This window comes from Lucilia cuprina, chromosome 6 (assembly GCF_022045245.1).
Source record: "Lucilia cuprina isolate Lc7/37 chromosome 6, ASM2204524v1, whole genome shotgun sequence".
In the NCBI taxonomy this organism is placed as follows: domain Eukaryota; kingdom Metazoa; phylum Arthropoda; class Insecta; order Diptera; family Calliphoridae; genus Lucilia; species Lucilia cuprina.
In genome coordinates, this window is record NC_060954.1 from 59,473,481 (window position 1) to 59,493,136 (window position 19,656).

Sequence of the window (19,656 nt, forward strand, 5' to 3'; positions counted from 1 at the left end):
GTCTAGTCTATAGTCTAGTCTATTGTCTAGTCTATAGTCTAGTCTATAGTCTAGTCTATAGTCTAGTCTATAGTCTAGTCTATAGTCTAGTCTATAGTCTAGTCTAGACTATTATCAATTCTATAGTCTAGTAGTAAATAGTTCAGTTCAATGGTTTCTTTCAAACGGTTCTTTAATTTTGTGTATATTTCAAAATTAAAAACTTAAAATCGATGTATGTATAATACGTATTTTTCTAAGTTTTCTTTTCCCAAAATTCCGTTTTGTTGTTCCTAACAATTTTCTGAAAACAAAAAAAAAAACATGATGACGTTAATTTCATCTGATTATGTTTATTCGAATAGTTTTTCTGTTCGAGAATAGAAGAAAATATTTTCATTACCTCACATGATTAAAAAAAGATGATTTGAGAATTTTAAAATAAAATTAAAAACAAAAGTGTGCGAATGTTTATCTTCACCTTAAAAATCTGTTACTTGTAGCCAACGAATATCCATCCCAATGTACAATAATAAACGCACTTCAACATTTTCAATAATTCAGAATAAATACTAGCTGGAAATCATCTATAAAGTTGTTTATTTGACGTCATAAGCAAATGCAAATGAAAAATGTTTATAAAGTTGTTTTTTTTTCTAATTTTTTTTACGCTTAAGTATTTAAAAACAAATAATTTCATTGTAAAAATTTTTCCGGTATAAAAATTTGTTCGAGTTTTTAGTGGTATTTTTATGATTGGTTTTTGAAATACACTCTAATTACAAGGGGGCTAGCTATTAAGTTGTTTTTTTTTTGTAATTAATTTTTTTAAATGAAGTGTGTAAAGACATTTGTAATAGTTTTTAACATACAAATTGCGAAAAATAATAGAAATAGGGAAAAAACATCAGAAATAAGTTAAACCATGAAGAGGTGGGCGTTGACAACAAAAACAAGTACATTGGCATTTTGCAGTAAGAACTTTCCACAAACTTTTACATGTAAAGGGTTAACTAACACAGACCCACAATCCTGAACACCTGCCTTGACGACCTTATTTAACGGTGGGAATGGTAAACCACTCGCCCCTGAATTCTTCTATGCAGAACTCAGATGACAATCTTTGTACATGGCTGTGCCGTTCCGTGGACAAGAACTTTGCAGAAGTACAGCTATTTCAATTCTTGCCATAGTAGCCCCGTTGAAGATTTACAGGCAGCATGGGATCTATCCCAATGCATACCCAGACAAGGAAAAAGCAATCATTAGTCTAAAGCCAACAGAAGGGTGACTCCAACATCAGGTGAAATCAATTATCTGTATATATTACCCTTAACATCTTAAAGCTCAAGAAACCACACTACTGATATGGCACTGTTGTTTCGGCAAAAGCACCTAGAGACGTATTTGGTAGTCCGAAATTGTCATTATATCGTGATAATATGACAACTCAGAGGGAATAAAATACATACACGTCAGGTTCCATATTGCCATTATATCGTGATAATATGACAACTCAGAGGGAATAAAATACATACACGTCACGTTCCAAATCGGCACAAAATTGTTTAATAACATCCGTTGTCAAGTGCATAAGTACAACAACAACAACATTGCAACAATTCATTGTCGCAATCTAAATGTTATACACATCCATTGTCTAAAAGATAACAAACGTGGTAAGCTCACAAACCATTGTCAATAGTGTTGTCAACAATACTTGACAACGAATGTTATTGAAAAAATTGGATTCAAATTGGTACCAGGAGTGTATACTTATTTTCCCTCTGTGAAATGATGTAGGAATTTCTACAGTTAATTCAATCTCAATAATTGCCTGGACAAGTTCTGAAATCCTTTCCTAAACTAAAAGGTATACTAAATCAGTACTAGTATCCTGTGGGGCAGAGGAGACTTTTCTGATCGTTCACTAACTTACATCAGTTTCATTATCAGACCATAAGTGTCAACCTAAAAATTCCCCAACCTAAACTGGCGCCATACTACGCTAAGAGTAAGAGTTCCATTATCAGACCAAAAGTGTCCACCTGAAAATTCCCTAACAAATACTGGTGCCCTACTTTGCGAAGAGTAAGAGATACTCAACGGTTTTAGGAATCCAGCATAGGTTGCTAAAGTGGCATGTGTTAAGATGGAAACATCACCAGAGAGAGAGACTCCAGACATATCCAACATTCTCTCCCAGCAAATTTTTTTTTTTTTAACCGCAGCCACTACGTAAATCCTGAGTGAACCTCAACCCACTGACGAGCAAGGAAAAGTCCTGTGGGTAACTGCCACCAGTATTGCCACATTACATGGTACTTCGTTTCGAACCCTTGTCCAATCATTCCTAGGAAAGGCCAAGGATATATTTGACATCAGTCCATGCAGACATCTTTTCCCCGGTATATTGCACTAACACCAAGATGGAGATTTTAACCGGAAAAGTAAACTTTGATTTCAGGGTTAAAAATGTACTGGTCCGTGTAATCATCAGCCTCTATAGATTTATGTATAGTCGGTATTAACTGTTACAATTTAGAATATCTCATTCCTACGAAATCTATTTTTTGAATTCCAAATTTTTTTATAAAAATTAATCTTTATTATTAGCTGGAATAAATATTTATGAGTTTTTAGCACTTAAATCTCTAACCACAATGATTATTGGTAAATGTTCCGCTTATGGTATTTAGCAGCATCTAAAATATATATTTTTTTGAACATGGCCAACTAACCATGTCGGTCAGGTAAATTGCTGAAAGACAGGGGGAACTGTATATGTTCAAAACAAAATATTGTTTTCAATAAATTAAGAACAATTAACAAAACGTTTATTATTAATAAACACTTTCTATTCAATGATGTTTGTAATGAAATATTTTTAGAATATGCTGTTGTATTTTTACAACAATTATTTATTTGCCATATGGTTTAAAGAAGCAACAAATGCCAAAAAATTTCAAAATAATAACAAAAAAAATATGCATAAAATTTTAGTGAAATTCTATAGAATTATTAACGGATGTACAAATTCAAATTGAACGTCTAATAGTCTAAGTACTTGCTACAATTCATTAACAATGACTATCAGTTTATTATTAAAATAACTGACGAATAGTTAAGTAAATTGTAAGAAATAATAAAATGTGAGTCATATATACAAACACATAGCTACGCAATATTGATCTCATTACCAATTCCTCAGAAACTGAAAAAAAAATATTATTAAAATTTTGAATAGTCTGCAATTGAAAACATTTAAACCGTAAACATTGTTAATCATATCAACAACAGTTAGTTGACTCATTTTACCACCCAAATATGTATGTTTAATAAATTAATTAAACATAAACAAAACTTGTAGTAAAAAACGCCTAAAGCGTTTAAGTCCAAATTTTATGAAATACCAAAATAAAATAAGAAAAAAACAAACTTTCCAAGCGCCATCAAGTGTTTATAAACAAAACAAATATTTAAGTCTTTCGATTTTTTTTTTACTATTTTTTACTATTGTCAATAACAAAAAAGAAAAAAAGAAACAAAAATCACCTAACAAAAACTAGTAAGCAAAAGATTATAAACAAATAAAAGCTTAACTGCAAAAAAACCTATACATTCATATGTATGTCTGTCCGTACGACACATAAAACATTAAAACAATTTGTTAATTTGTTTTGTAAACATTTGGACAAATAATTTTAAGAAATCTACAAACAAAATTTAAAATCATAAATCATTTTTCAAGTGGCAAAAAAATTTGAGGATAAATAGTATTGTAAATTGTTTAGAACTTTAAAATTCTCATATTATAGAAAATGATATTTATTTACTTAGTCGAATAATTGCTGTTGACTTTTTTACTTAATAGAGAATATATTAAATTCGACGCTTGGTAATTAGATAATTGTTTGCAAAATTTTTAAAATTATTATTTATAGTTTACTTTGGGGAGTATTTTAAACCAAATGTATATGCGCAAACACAAATAATATTATTGTTTATAGTCTAGTCTATAGTCCTGTCTATAGCCTAGTCTATAATTCAAGTCTATATCAAGCCTTTAGTATAGTCTAGTATATAGTCAAAAGTCTATTTCTATAGTCTAGTCTATAGTCTAGTCTATAGTCTATTCTATAGTCTAGTCTATAGTCTAGTCTATAGTCTAGTCTATAGTCTAGTCTATAGTCTAGTCTATAGTCTAGTCTATAGTCTAGTCTATAGTCTAGTCTATAGTCTAGTCTATAGTCTAGTCTATAGTCTAGTCTATAGTCTAGTCTATAGTCTAGTCTATAGTCTAGTCTATAGTCTAGTCTATAGTCTAGAATATAGTCTAGTCTAGTATATAGTCTAGTCTAGTCTATAGTCTAGTCTATAGTCTAATCTATAGTCTAGTCTATAGTCTAATCTATTGTCTTTAATCTAGTCTTTAATATATTCCTAGATCTAATTTAAATTGTAGTCCAGTCAAAATTATGGTTCTGTGAGTATTGGTTCTTGACTTGATCTTCTTAATATCTATGACGTAGCCTACTAAATGGTCGAATTGTACTAATAATATTGTTATTTACATTTTAATTTTTTATCATAATTTATTATAGAAAATAATAAATAAGTTTAAATAAATTTTGCTGAATACAAATGCCAACAGGTACATAAATTTTTGTTTAAATTTTTAGAATTTTAATTGTACCAGAAGACAAGTTTTAGCCTGCAGAATTAAATTATTTTATAATTTTTTTAGAACTTAAGCTTGAGAATTAGATTTAATTTATATTTATAAAGTACCTTTAGCAAACATTTGAATACATTTTGCTGATTCATTTGCAATTTATTCCATTACTATAGACAATTGTTATTATTCAATATATATTTTTATTTAAATTCAAACATCTAAATCTACTTTTGAAAAGGGTTCAATAAACGAATATAATATCCACTCTTTTCAATTGACCGATAATAGGAATTAATTTATTTATTTCATTTCGTTACATGTCATTTTTTTTGCAAAAATATTTTATTGTTTAATCATAAACAGTATATTTATTTATTTATTTATTTATTTATTTATTATTTATTTATTTATTTATTTATTTATTTATTTATTTATTTATTTATTTATTTATTTATTTATTTATTTATTTATTTATTTATTTATTTATTTCTTTAATTTCTTGTGATTTTTTTTCTTATTTATTTATTTTACTGTCTTTGCCAAAAAAAGTTATTTGTTGTTTTGCATTTGCGATAAATAATTTTTTTTTACAAAATATTAATCGTCAGAAATTAATCACAAAACATAATTCAAATTGCAGAAAAAGTGTTTAGAATTTTAAATAGTTTAATGGAAATAAAAAGAAAATTTCAAAATAAGACTTACATAAAAACACACATAAAATTATTTGTTTTTAGCGATAAACATCTTGAGAATATTAAATAATTGTTTAATAGTTTTTTAGTTTGTTTAAAGTTTCACCCAAAATTTAAATTAGGGTTAATGGAAATGTTTTCGATTTCTTTAGAAATTTCTAAGTTCGCTAATTGAGGCGATTTTATGTAAAGAACAGCCAGCCAATTGGGAATGAAGTCATAGAATTTTATTTGAATTACTTTGATCATATATACCCTAGTATATTATGGATATTAAGAGATTCTGTCAAAAGTAGATGCAATTAGGAGGCAAAATTTGCTTGATCAGTTCATGATTTTCATCTTTACCATAAAAATTTACAAAACTTTGGCCAATCCATAATGCGGTTGAAATTGTCATAAATATATTTTTTATCTATGGATAATAGACAAAACTGTACGCTATAATATAGACAATACAATAATCCTATCTATACACAAGATTGGACTGTACTATATACTAGACTTTAGGCTATACTATGGACTAAAATAGAGACTAAACTAAAGACTACACTATAGTCCAAATAAGACTATAGAAAAGACTACACTATAGACTTTATACTAGACTATAATCTAGATATGACTATAGAAAAGACTAGACTATAGATAACAGACTGTAATATAGATAATAACTTGAATTGAATTATAGACTAGACTATTGATTAAAAAACAGACTAGACTAAGAAGTGCACATCAGGCCGTTAATGGGCTAGATGTATTTCCGCGGATTTGATGTATATGTGTACATCACCCTTTTAAACTGACTAGACCAGACTGGACTATAGAATATACTATAGACTAGACTATAGATATACGTTAGAGTACAAATATAAATTACACTTAACTATAAGCTAGACTATATTAAGACTAGACCATAAAATTAATTTGAAGATTCTTAATTAAAAAGTACTGAAAATGAGTTGGACTATGCGCTATTTATTTTTTGGAGAGCTTGTAGAATCGTTTTTTCAGTCGATTAAGCTATGTCCGTCCGTCTGGCTGGCTGGCTGTCCATATAAACCTTGTGATAATTGAATGAAATTTGGCACACGCCTTTTTTTGCCAAAAGGTCCGATGTTTCGACTAGCCCTAATACAACCGTCCCTCCGAATAGAGTCTTTGGCCTTATAATTAAGTTAAATGATTTATTATTTCAACAAAAGTCGGCAAAAACGTAGTTTTTTGAATTTTAAGTGACTCTAATGATTTCTATAATAATTGGGCCTAATTTGACCATAGCCCCCATACAAACTCCCCTTCAGAAAATGATTTAAAGGTTAAAATTCTTTGAAGTATCCGTAAATTCCTCTACCAACATTTTATAATGATTGACCTACATTTACCCCTACCCCCTATTAGCCTCTTATAAAAAATAAATAAAAATATTCTGGAATAAAGTTAAATAACAAACAAATCAAGTGATCTGAATTATAACATATGAAATTTATTGAACCTAAATAGGTTTATGTTTTATCATACATATTTTAGGGGGATCAGATGATTTCAAGACTGTTCTATTGTCGTAACAAAGGTTGGGCGAACAATCATCAAGCATAAGTAGCCAGTTAAAACCACAATCTTCACTTCCCAAATTCGCTGCTGATTTTCTTTATTATTTATTCTAGAAAAAATATAAAACGAATGAGAATTATTAGCTAGAATTCTTAGTTGAACACTAGTGGCGCGTTAGAAGTGTGTTAAAAAATAATATTAAAATACAAAAACAAAACACACACACGAAAAACACAATGAGCTAAAAATAGAATGATAAAGAAGAAAATAATAAAAAGAAGGGTAGAGAAATAAAAAATATATACAAACAGTGTAAACAATAACAATTTACAAACGTGAGCTGGTGTATATGATGCCAGATTGATAAGAAATTTTTGTTATTTATGTCTAATGAAAAAATCGCTGTTTGTGGAAAAATATTAGAAAAAAACTTAAAGTTTATTAAAAATATAAAAAAAATAATATACTAAAATTAAATTATAAATATTTTTGTTGAAATGTTTAATTTCGTATATTTGTTAAATTTTTCTAGAAAAGACCCTTAAATTTCTGAAAAAATTTTTGAAAGGTTCTAGAAAAAGTTCTTTCTAAATTGTTTGTTTTGTGCGAATGTGAACCGCAAAGATATTAAAATAATATCTTAATTAAAAAGAAAACTTTTTTATATTAAACCGTTATTATAAGCTTTTTGATAATAAAACCAAAGATTATGACGTTTTAGATATCAACAACTTAAGATTTTACTATATTAATAGACTTTTGGGAATTATTTCTCTCCAATATAAAATTATTTTTATAAACAAATTTATGCAAATCTATAAATTTATAGATTCTTTTATTAATAACAATTCCGGACTACGTCAGATAAATAACGTAGAATTTTCTACTTTTGAATTTTAATAAAAACAATTTAATTTTTATTATTTTTATACCCTACACCACTATAGTGGGGTGAGTTTTATGAGTTTTTGCTGATATTTTTAACACGCAGAAATATTTATGCTACACCCACTAAAAGGTCAAAACGGAGACTTTACTTGACTGTTCGCGCGTAGTAAACTACCTCTTTAACCAACCAACTAATCGGCTCAGAATCACTTTTTGAGTTGATTTAGCTATGCCCATCCGTCCGTCCGTCTGTTTTTGTACCAGGTGTATAGGTCTCAATTTTCAAGATAATTCGATAAAATTTAACAAATTGACGAACGCCATTGAAAATGATTAAAATCGGTCTAATGTCAACAAAAAAAACGAAGTACTTCACAAAGAATAACATTTATCACCACATCAAAAGTCATACATTTTATCTTCTATGGAAGTTATGTTTAGTGACTTTCAAAGACGCGAAAATTATAAAATTTCTTGCAAAGCTTTATATGTTTTTTATACCCTACACAACTTTAGTGGGAAGGGTATATTAGGTTTGTGCTGATGTTTGTAACGCACAATAAAATTGGTCCTATAACCACCTTTAAGTATACCAATTGGCTCAGAATCATTTCTGAATCGATTTAGCTATGTCCGTCTGTCCGTCTTTCAAGTAACTTTTAAGAAAAAGAACAAAATGACATTTTTAGAAAGACTTCAGAAGTAGTGAATTTCGAGTTTAATAAAAAGCACTTTCCTCCTTATGAGAAAACCATCATATATTCAGGTCTTTTTCAGCATTTCCATGGAGTACATTCTACTTGTTTTCCGCTTCTTTGAAAGTCCTTTTTTGGAAGTTTTGTTTCGCTTAGCCCCCATACACACGTACCCCCGATAGACGTTAATGGCTCTTAATTATGTTAAATGTTCTAGTATGTCAACAAAAATCGGCTAAACTTAGTTTTATTGAAGGTTAAAAGAAATAAACACTGCCGGTTATTGTAATTATCGGCCTCGGCAAAATTTATAAGGATAGGCCCATATTTACTCTTATTCCCTTATGAGCCATTTTTTTAAGAATAAGTAAAATTATTTAGAAATTAACATAAAAATCTTTATTATTTAGAAAAACATCCAGCTTTTTAACATACTCACCGCTACAGGGTATCATATGGTCCGTCATGCCCAACTATACATTCAATTTGATTAATACTTTTTCTATTTCTAAGGTTTTTTTTTTTTAATTCAGTCTAAAACATTTTTCCAAAAATATTTTAGTCATAGGCGCCCCATAGATTCTTGTTAATTTTATTTAATTATAAATTTATATTTGTTTATAAAAATATTTTGTAACAAATAAAAATGTCTATAAATATTCATTAATATGTAAAAATATTTTAAACAGCACAGCAAGCGAATTGTCTAAATTTATTAAAAATATATTTATTATTTTATAAAAATATTCTGTAATTATTACGTATTTTTTATTAATTAATCACATAATTTATGTTTTTTTTTTAAGTTAAATTTTTTAAAATCTAGCTTACCTCACCTGGTTTATTTGCTACACAAGTATTGCCATAAAAACTTTAACATTTAGTATTTAATATTTGCATAATTGTTTTCGATTTTTTTTTAATTTAAATGTTTTTGCATGACAAAGAAATTGATTTACCCGAAATTCTAGTTTGTTTGTTTTTTTTTCAAAATTTAAACAAAAATTCTAACTTTTTCCAATCTTAATAGTTTTGACTTAATTACTGGCTTAACTCCTCATATTTTTCAATTTATAAACCATAAATTAAATATTTTTTTTAGCTAAATCTAGAATAAATAACTGAAAACTTGTTTGTTATATTTTGAAAATGAGACTTTTTTTAAACATTTTAAATTAAGAAAACATAACACAAACTTGTATTTGCAGCAGCAGCAGCAAAAAAAAACAAAATAAGTATTTAAATTAATAAATATTAAACTCATAAATTAATTTGCTTTGTGTTTGTTCTTTTTTTCATTACTGAAATTTCTTGTGTCTGTCTACAATGACATTTAATGGGTTAATTTAGTAAATATTAATTAAAAGTATGTTAGTTGTCATTGTCAATGCCAAGAACTTTTGTTGAACCTAATTCTAACATACTAAACAATATTTTTTTATTTAAAAGACATTCTAAAGCAGAGGTAGAAAGGAATTTCATCTCTGTTTTTTTAATGTCTTGATCTTCACAGAAACTTATTTATATTAATCTTCTACAAATACAGATGTAAATATGCACAAGGTTCATGATCCTGAAGATTACGCTGTTAACTCTATTCTGGATTGTATTTATTAAGATTTTGAATTTCTCAAATATGATCTAGTCTATACACTAGTCTATAGTCTAGTCTAAAGTCTAGTCTATAGTCTAGTCTAAAGTCTAGTCTAAAGTCTAGTCTAAAGTCTAGTATATAGTCTAGTATATAGTCTAGTATATAGTTTAGTCTATAGTCTAGTCTATAGTCTAGTCTATAGTCTAGTCTATAGTCTAGTCTATAGTCTAGTCTATAGTCTATAGTCTAGTCTATAGTCTAGTCTATAGTCTAGTCTATAGTCTAGTCTATAGTCCAGTCTATAGTCTAGTCTAAAGTCTAGTCTGTAGCCTAGTCTATAGTCTAGTCTATAGTCTAGTCTATAGTATAGTTTATAGTCTAGTCTATAGTATAGTTTATAGTCTAGTTTATAGTCTAGTCTATAGTCTAGTCTATAGTCTAGTCTATAGTCTAGTCTATAGTCTAGTCTATAGTCTAGTCTATAGTCTAGTCTATAGTCTAGTCTATAGTCTAGTCTATAGTCTAGTCTATAGTCTAGTCTATAGTCTAGTCTATAGTCTAGTCTAAAGTCTAATCTATAGTCTAATCTATAGTATAGCTTCTATAGTCTAGTTTATAGTCTAATCTATAGTCTAATCTATAGTACAGCTTCTATAGTCTATAGTCATGTACACTTTTTTGTAAACTTTTTTGCATCCTCGGCAACTTCCCTATACTTTTCATAGTCTAACCTCAGACATCTCCTATCCCAAGAAAAATAAACCGACAACCAAAATCAATAAAATGGGTTTTACTCATATACATACAATTTGCAAATAATTAACCAAAACAAACATTAAAAATACAATTGTTTTTAATTGAAATGTTTTGTTATTGTAAATTAATTGTTCTTAACACTTATTTGTTTATAGACAAATCAATTCATTTGTTAAATCATTTATCAATTTCTTAATCTATTTCATATATTTTGCTCCAGAAAAAGTATAGCAAAAAAACCAAAACAGATAAAGTTGTTCAAATGCTTGAAGCTTTGCAACAAAAAACACTTATTAGCAACGGAAACAAAAACAAGATACAATTGAAATCGATGACGTGAATGCTAGAGTTTGAAAAATACTCTTAAGGCGTTAGATATTTTTAAAATCAATTAAAATAATTTAAATTTAAATAAAAATTTCGTAATACTTATTTTTTTATTAAATGTAATCTTTTTATAGATTTTTGTAAAAATATCTATGTTAAATTATTTAAATTTATATCTACTTGCAGGTATAAATTTTATATGTGTTTGTTTTTTTACTCATAGAACCAATGTCAAAACTCACGTAAGATCATGTGCCATTAAGTAATTAAGTATCCATAAATTATAGACCTAATATTAGGCGTTTGGAATGTATATAGTACTGTTATTTAGAATAAAATCCACTCACATCTACACGAACGGGTCAATTGTAATTAGTTGTTTGCTACTGCTGGTCCATCTGTCAGTATTTTTTTCCGTATAATGTATGGTTTTTGACAAATTTATACAAATTAGAAAATTATATGTAAAAATACATAAAAGAATTAATTCTTATATATTTACTAATAGAGAATAGATTATAAATTTGTCTACAGACTAAACTATAGACTAGACAACGTACTAGACTATAGACTGAGTATAGACTAGACTATAGATTGACTATAGATTGACTATAGATTGACTATAGACTAGACTATAGACTAGACTATAGACTAGACTATAGACCAGACTATAGACTAGACTATAGTCTAGACTATAGACTAGACAGTTGACTAGACTATAGACTAGACAGTTGACTAGACTATAGACTAGACTATATACTAGACTATAGTCTAGACTATAGGCTAGACTATAGACTAGACTATAGGCTAGACTATAGACTAGACTATAGACTAGACTATAGGCTAGACTATAGACTAGACCATAGACTAGACTATAGTTTAGACCATAGACTAGACTATAAACTAGACTATAGACTAGACTATAGACTAGACTATAGACTAGACTATAGACTAGACTATAAACTAGACTATAGACTAGACTATAGACTAGACTATAGACTAGACTATAGACTAGACTATAGACTAGACTATAGACTAGACTATAGACTAGACTATAGACTAGACTATAGACTAGACTATAGACTAGACTATAGACTAGACTATAGACTATACAGTAGACTAGACTAGATTATATACTTAATAAAACACTAGACTATATAACACTCAATGCTAAGTCTTCAGAGTAACCACTTTATTTTTATTTTTCTTAAAACGTTTAAATGTAATAAAAACGCTTCGCATTCCTTCTCACCTCAATCCATGTATGACTCACCCAACCCAATCGACAGCTTCATCAGTAACACCATTATCAACAACAATCATCATCAGTAACGTCATCATAAATATTTCACAAATCAATAAAATATACAAATTTATAATAGTAAATATTTATTTAATTTTTTTTTTAAACAATTAATATGTAAAAATAATTATAATCGATAAAACATTTTGACGAATGCTCTAACTGACTAATTGAATGAAAGATAGACTGACAATAACTGACTACAATCATTTAACATGCAATACATGCAAATTCAATCATCGTTGATGTTGAGATAAAAAAATCTAATAAAAATATTAAGAAAAACTTATTTAAACTAAATGAGAATGTATGATTAAATAATACTATGTTTTCATACCTTTGTTGATGACTATATGTAAATGATACTGTTGTAAATTGAAAAATTACCATATAACAACAGATCGATTATAATGTAAAACAACTTAAGCCACTTTGCCCCCTAAAAGCACACATATACATTAACACACCCATTAAATTTACTACTTATATGAAAAAGAAAACAAACATGCTGCGTTAGCCAACAAAAACTATACAGGAATCTGTTCGTACATACAGTCAGTTAGTCAGTCATATATCCATCCATTCAATCAGTCATTTAGCCAGTCAGTCATTGTGTCAGTAACTCATATTGCGGTTGGCCATCAAGTGTGGGCGTATTAGAATTACTTATAATGGCAGCAATAGCAGGCAGCAGCAACAACTTAAACTTTGAATTGCAATTCAATTAGGAGCATGAATATAAAAACAATTGCTTGTTTTTTGTTTGGTTCAAACAAATCTTTTTTCTTTATATATATTCACTTAAAATAGCTACAATTCTAACTTGTTTCCAAGTATCGGATACAAACACTACAAGTACTTGTAGGTTTTGTTCTATTTAGTTATTTTGTACTTTTAAGCGGCGTCAATTGTTGTCCGTCTATATACTGGGCGAGTCAATTTTAACGCTGATGTCACACTTTAGATAGCTTTAAACCAAATATAAACTTAACAAAACAATTAACTAAATATTGCAATAAAAATAGAAACAACAACAACAATAGAAAGAAAATAACATTAAATATATTTTTAATAATTGTTTAGATGCTATGATAAACTATATAGATATAGCAATTAGAGTTAAATAGTTATCGGTATTTTTACTATTTGTAGTAATATTAATTACACTTAGAGAAATATATTACAAAATAGTTTTTGAATAAAATCTGGATAGAAATTGAAAAAGTAACCATCTTAAGTTAAAAATGAACATCCTTAAGGACTAAGCTGTTTTGAATTTAAAAAACATTTGCTCAGTCATCGTCCGTTACAGTTTTTCTCATATCGTATATCGAATATGAATTTTTTAATTTATAGTCATGTCGATGAAGATAAAAAGTGTAGTAAAGGTCCAACCTTATATTTTTTTTCAAAATCTATGACACGATATCTCGAAAGTCAAATGTTATTGACAAATTCGAATTAATTCGGTTAATTTAATAAATGGAGACAGATTTTTGTAGCAGTTGTTAAAGAGGGAATAGGACTAGTTGTGAACCGATGCTTTTGAATCGAAATATTTTGGTTGATATAAAATGTTGGATCTCTTAGTGATATAAGTATTTATTAAGAAGATATATCGAGGGTCAACTGTTGCACGATTTTCAGATTACTGTGGGATGAGATTTTTATTGGGCCAATAAATCGTGATCCTATATTGCGTGAGATGATATGGATATTACCGATATATAATACTACTCTTATATGTAAATTATAATGGACTTATTCTGTTTCTGATTCAAAACGATTCCCTCTTAACTTATAATTGGTTTATTTTAATCAGTCGAGGTTTTAAAATAGAAATTTTTCCGACTAAACGAATTTTATATACTAATACATAGTCTAATCAACAGACCAGTCAAAAAACAGTTAACATATTAAACAATAGACTAGTCTATAGATTATTGAATAGATGAGTCATAAGATTAGACATTTGACTAGTAGCCTAACTACTCATTTTCAATGATTACTACATACCGTTTGCATTACTTTCTAATCACATACGTAAGTATTTTGTTTTCAGTTTGAGAAAACAGTTTTTCTCTGTGAAAACCATTATTTAAAGCACATTAAAATAATGAGTCGTTGTGAGTAAGACAGCGAAGGTTCGTATTCTGTGTGAGCAACTTTTTTGTTTTAAAAACAAAATAAACTTTTTAACTTCCTATTTGTAAGTACTTATTTAAGTAGTTTTTTGTAATCCAACTCCGCGTTGAAATGCTAAGCTTTTTAGCTCAATGTACATTTTTGCTAGGTTACTCAACAGAAAAATAAATTAATTGAAAGACTTGAGATTAATTTACAAACTATAGATTAGACATGGGTTATAAGGCTTTCCCCTTAACTCTTTCACGTATACGGGACACCGGTGTCCCAAGATTTTCTACATTATTCCCGATACAGAGCGTAATTTTTTAATTCACAGCTACAGTAAAAGGTTATTTCTAAAGAAAAATAAGTTAGCTTTTGGAATTAAATAATACATGCTAAAAAGTATAATATACTGCAATATCCTTCGAAACCACCTTTTCTATTTTTCATCAAAAATGATCAATATTCATCGAAATAAAGAGTGTGGAGAAGTCATAACCATAAAAGGTCTAGCGGTTTAGTTTTGTGTGTGAAAGGGTTAACTAGTCCAAAAAAATTAATTCATGCACAAGTCCATGAAGTAATCAAAAGATTATTTCCGCGACTAATAATTTATAAATACGTGTTCTAGGTATAGCAAAGGTCCCGGACATGTTTCTCCTTAAATTTTAACTTATTTAAGTGTAAGCTGTTTTATTGTTTTATTTTTTCAAGTGTATTTAAAAGTAAGATGCATTTAATTCATATTTTATTAATTTATTCAAACTATTAAACAGCAATGAGTTATTAATTGTTATGATAACCTTTCCAACAGTCATTTTCATTACAAGTACTCTGAAAAAACAAATTAAAATGAATAAAAAAATGTTTTTCTATAAATTCATAAACAAATGAGCGTAATATTAAGCTAAATATCTTATAATTGTGTCTTAAGGCTTTAAATTTCACATTTACTTTGATTTATTAGATGCATCTGGGAGGGATAATAACATTTAAATAAACAGCCACAAGCCAGTAACATAAATTGAAACTAACACTGTAGCTTGATCACTTTTTCTCTCTCTCTCTCTCTCTCTCTCTCTCTCTCTCTCTCTCTCTCTCTCTCTGTCTAACAAATGCTAAACTGGTGGCGTCGTCGATGAAGGCGATAGTGACATATGATAATTTATGGCCCGACTCAAATAACAACTTAATTAATTTATGATCTAACGGTTAACTATTTAAACTTTTGACAAAAGCCCAAAACGAAAAATTATAACAATTAAGTAATGTTGTTATTCTTTCATTTGTTTTGCCAACGAATGTGAATTCAATTAAAACTAGATTTTTAACACACAATTTTGCAAATACATATTAAACTGAAAAAATAGACATTAAACCGATCGCCTTTAGGGGACAAAATGACGCAATATTTGGCCCAATAATTTTTTAACAGAATGCGAGCGTACAATGCGAAATCAATTAAAATAAATTTTAAAGACACTTTTTTCTTATTTTTGCAAAAACAAATTTATGAAGACAAATAATAATAACAAACAACTTAATATTGAAATTATAAATGCAACCCCATAAAATAATTAACCTGATGACAAATAGCTATTGTTGTTTTTTTATAATATTATTGCTTAATAACAACCCGCTTTTTGAAAATAGTAGAATTTTCAGTTTATAAATTATTAACGAACCTTTCTAAATTAATAATTTTGTGCGTAAATATTTTGAACGTTTTGTTAATTGTCACAAAGTTAATTTATTTATTTTAATTTTACAGGTTTAAATAAAATTTTTTAATTTATGAATTTTTAAAATGTTTCGATTAAATTTTATTGATACTGGAATTAACTGGACATTTTTGTAGAGTTTAAAAATTTTAGAGATTTATAGAAAAGATATAAAGGTGGAAATACACAACACGCGTTGAGGCGCTAACACGTTTTACGCTTTTCAAACTTCACCACCCGTCATTTTGATATTTCTTTTAATTTTTTTAGAATAGCAAAAACAAAATGTTGTATCAAAAATGGCATTTACTCCAATTTTAGGACTCGATATTTCAAATCTCAGATGTGATGGAGAAAAAGTCAGCTTCGGATTCGGCGCTGTTCAATCAATTAAAAACTTTTGCAAATTTTGTCGGCCTGTGTTAGTTTTACAAACGGAAACCACAAAGACCTTGAGCAGTAAATATATATATTTTTTACAATATAACTTGAAATAAAAACCATAATTTTATATTTGCAAAGATTCAGCACAACTATATTAAAAGTAAATTTGATTAAAAAATAATAGAAGATACGAAGGAATTACTCATTAATCTGGTCAACTTTTACCGCAAATTGCAATTTTTTTTTATAAACTTCTGAAATCATCAAACATTTATAAAAAATCATAGTCATACAATTTTTTAACAGTGTAGATTAGCTATTCCGAATCTTAGAACTGAACAACAACTGAACTAGAACTGAACTAGAACTGAACTAGAACTGAACTAGAACTGAACTAGAACTGAACTAGAACTGAACTAGAACTGAACTAGAACTGAACTAGAACTGAATTAGAACTGAACTAGAACTGAATTAGAACTGAACTAGAACTGAACTAGAACTGAACTAGAACTGAACTAGAACTGAACTAGAACTGAACTAGAATTAACTAGAACTGAACTAAAACTGAACTAGAACTGAACTGACAAACTTATATATGAATATCATTCTCATTGAGGTGAAGTATCTAAATAATATTTAAAAAAAATTATTTAATCTATATTACTTATTCATATTAAATTCCATATAAATAACTCTACCCAGTCCCCCCACTTAACCCCTTTAAACTAAGACAACACCCACCGATTCCATTAAAATAAAAAAATTCCTAAGCTTTGAATTAATTTAATTTACATTCTAGAAAACGTAAATTCTAAAGTTAAATTTATACGCCAAAACATGTGTGTAAATATTACGTGTAACAATACGCACAAATAAATTGCAATTAAGTAGAATTGAAATGTAAATTGAAATGTATGCAAATCACAAAAAATAAAAATAATTAATATAGCTAAGTACATTTATAAATAACTATGCGTATAACAAATGATTATTTATCATCATCATTAGTAATCGCAATCGTTTGCAATCATTTTGTATGGCAAAATTTTAATTAATTTTGTTTTTTTCATCTTCAATTTGTAGTTTTATTATTTCCAAGCACGAACTTGTTGTAGATTTATGTTGCAACACTTTGGTATTAGACTAGTGTAAAAAGTGAGGCAAATACAAATGAAAATAAAAAGTGAAATTGATTAAAATACATTATAGAATAGTGTCAATCAACGTTAGAGTGACCAGGTAAAAAATATCAAAAGAATGGTACACACTGAACCCCTTTCTATAGCCACCATCAGAGAAAGTAATATATAGCTGAGAAATTGTCCATTTGTAAATGAAATTGTGTAAATTTGCTGCTTCAAAAGAGTTTTATTTACTTTTAGATGTATTTTATTAAACACCTGGTCACCCCTACCATATGTCTGTCATTGTTTACATTTAAACATATTTTTTTCTAAATAATCAACAAGTTGTTGTATTTGTTGCACTTTGTAAATTGTAAGACATTGACTTCAAACACTATTTAATGCTGCTACTGCTCGTACACTTAAATACTTCTATTGCAGTTTTTTCTCATAAGTTTAAATGTGCTGTTTGTCTCAAGTTCAGGGTCAATCGTTACAATTAATAGCTAAACTGACACTTTACACCATTTCCATGAAGAGGTAACATTTTATTTTCAAGTGGTTGTTTAATTCTTTGAAAAATAGTACTATCTAGTACAATCTGAGAGAGAAAAATATCAAGAACATTTACGTATTACCACTTAAAGACCTCACAAAGCGAAAAATTATGAAGACTTTAGACTATTGGCTGTAGATCTTTAAACAAGACTATTAGATGTAGATCTTTAAACAAGACTATTGGCTGTAGATCTTTACACAAACATATGTGGAAATATGAATTCGATTTAGAATAGTTATTGAGATTTGTATCACATCTTCACCGATGATATTCAGATTCTAATGCTGGGTGCATCATGTGAGAGATAGGACGATAGAAAGACAGACAGACAGCCAGCCAGATAGATAGATAGATAGATAGATAGATAGATAGATAGATAGATAGATAGATAGATAGATAGATAGATAGATAGATAGATAGATAGATAGATAGATAAATAAATATACAAAACCATTTTCCACGATTTAACAAAAAAAAAAAAACGCACCACAACGATTTTCAATATTAATATAAGAAATGAGTAAGTGGCGGTAACAACTGCTAAAGTTCTTTTACAAAATGACCCATGCCTATATATAGGGGTGGATTCCGAAATTCTTATTCTATTTTTAGTTTGATCAATTGTGAGAAAATAAACGAACAGCTGATTTCCTGGAAACTGCGAACGATATTTTCGACATGATTATTTATAGTAGTATTCGGATTTCAATTGCAAATGGTGTAATTTAGTAGCATTTAATGTAGCGATGTCATTTCAGTTGCATTTTGTTTATTTTTTTTTTACTCGTGGGTGCTTTAATAGTTGCAGTATTTATTTATGTTTATTTTTAACCTTCAAAAAAACTTTAAATATTTTATTTTGTATTTACGAACATAGAAACGCTATAAATTTTTGTGTTACAATTAAAACAGTAAAAATACTTACAAAACGCTCTGTCATTTTTAAAAATTTAAATGACAATTGTCATGTCGGTCTAAACTGAACATAAAGTAGAATTGCGAATGTCAAACATTTAACAAAATAAAATTTATTGGAAAATTATTTCAATTTTATGAACATAAAAGCGAAAGTGTTTAATTTTCTCATAAATTTAACTTCTTATAATATAAAACAGATAAAAGATCTTAAACATAATTTAATGATTTATGGAAATGTGTCACACAATTGAAGTGACCATAAAAAAAAAACTATGCTGCTGTCTTGTATTTTATAATAATTTTTATTTGTTTTATTTAAAATAATGTTTAAATTGCCGAAATAAAAAAGAATTG

General features: G+C 28.0%; 1 non-coding gene across 1 annotated transcript; it reads right to left on the reverse strand.

The window, feature by feature from the left end:
- Positions 1-6,880: 6,880 nt before the first annotated feature.
- LOC111689049 lies at positions 6,881-6,980 on the reverse strand. Its single transcript, XR_002762870.2, has one exon. It is a non-coding gene; the product is annotated as a small nucleolar RNA Z279/snoR105/snoR108 (small nucleolar RNA).
- Between the last annotated feature and the right edge of the window lie 12,676 nt (positions 6,981-19,656).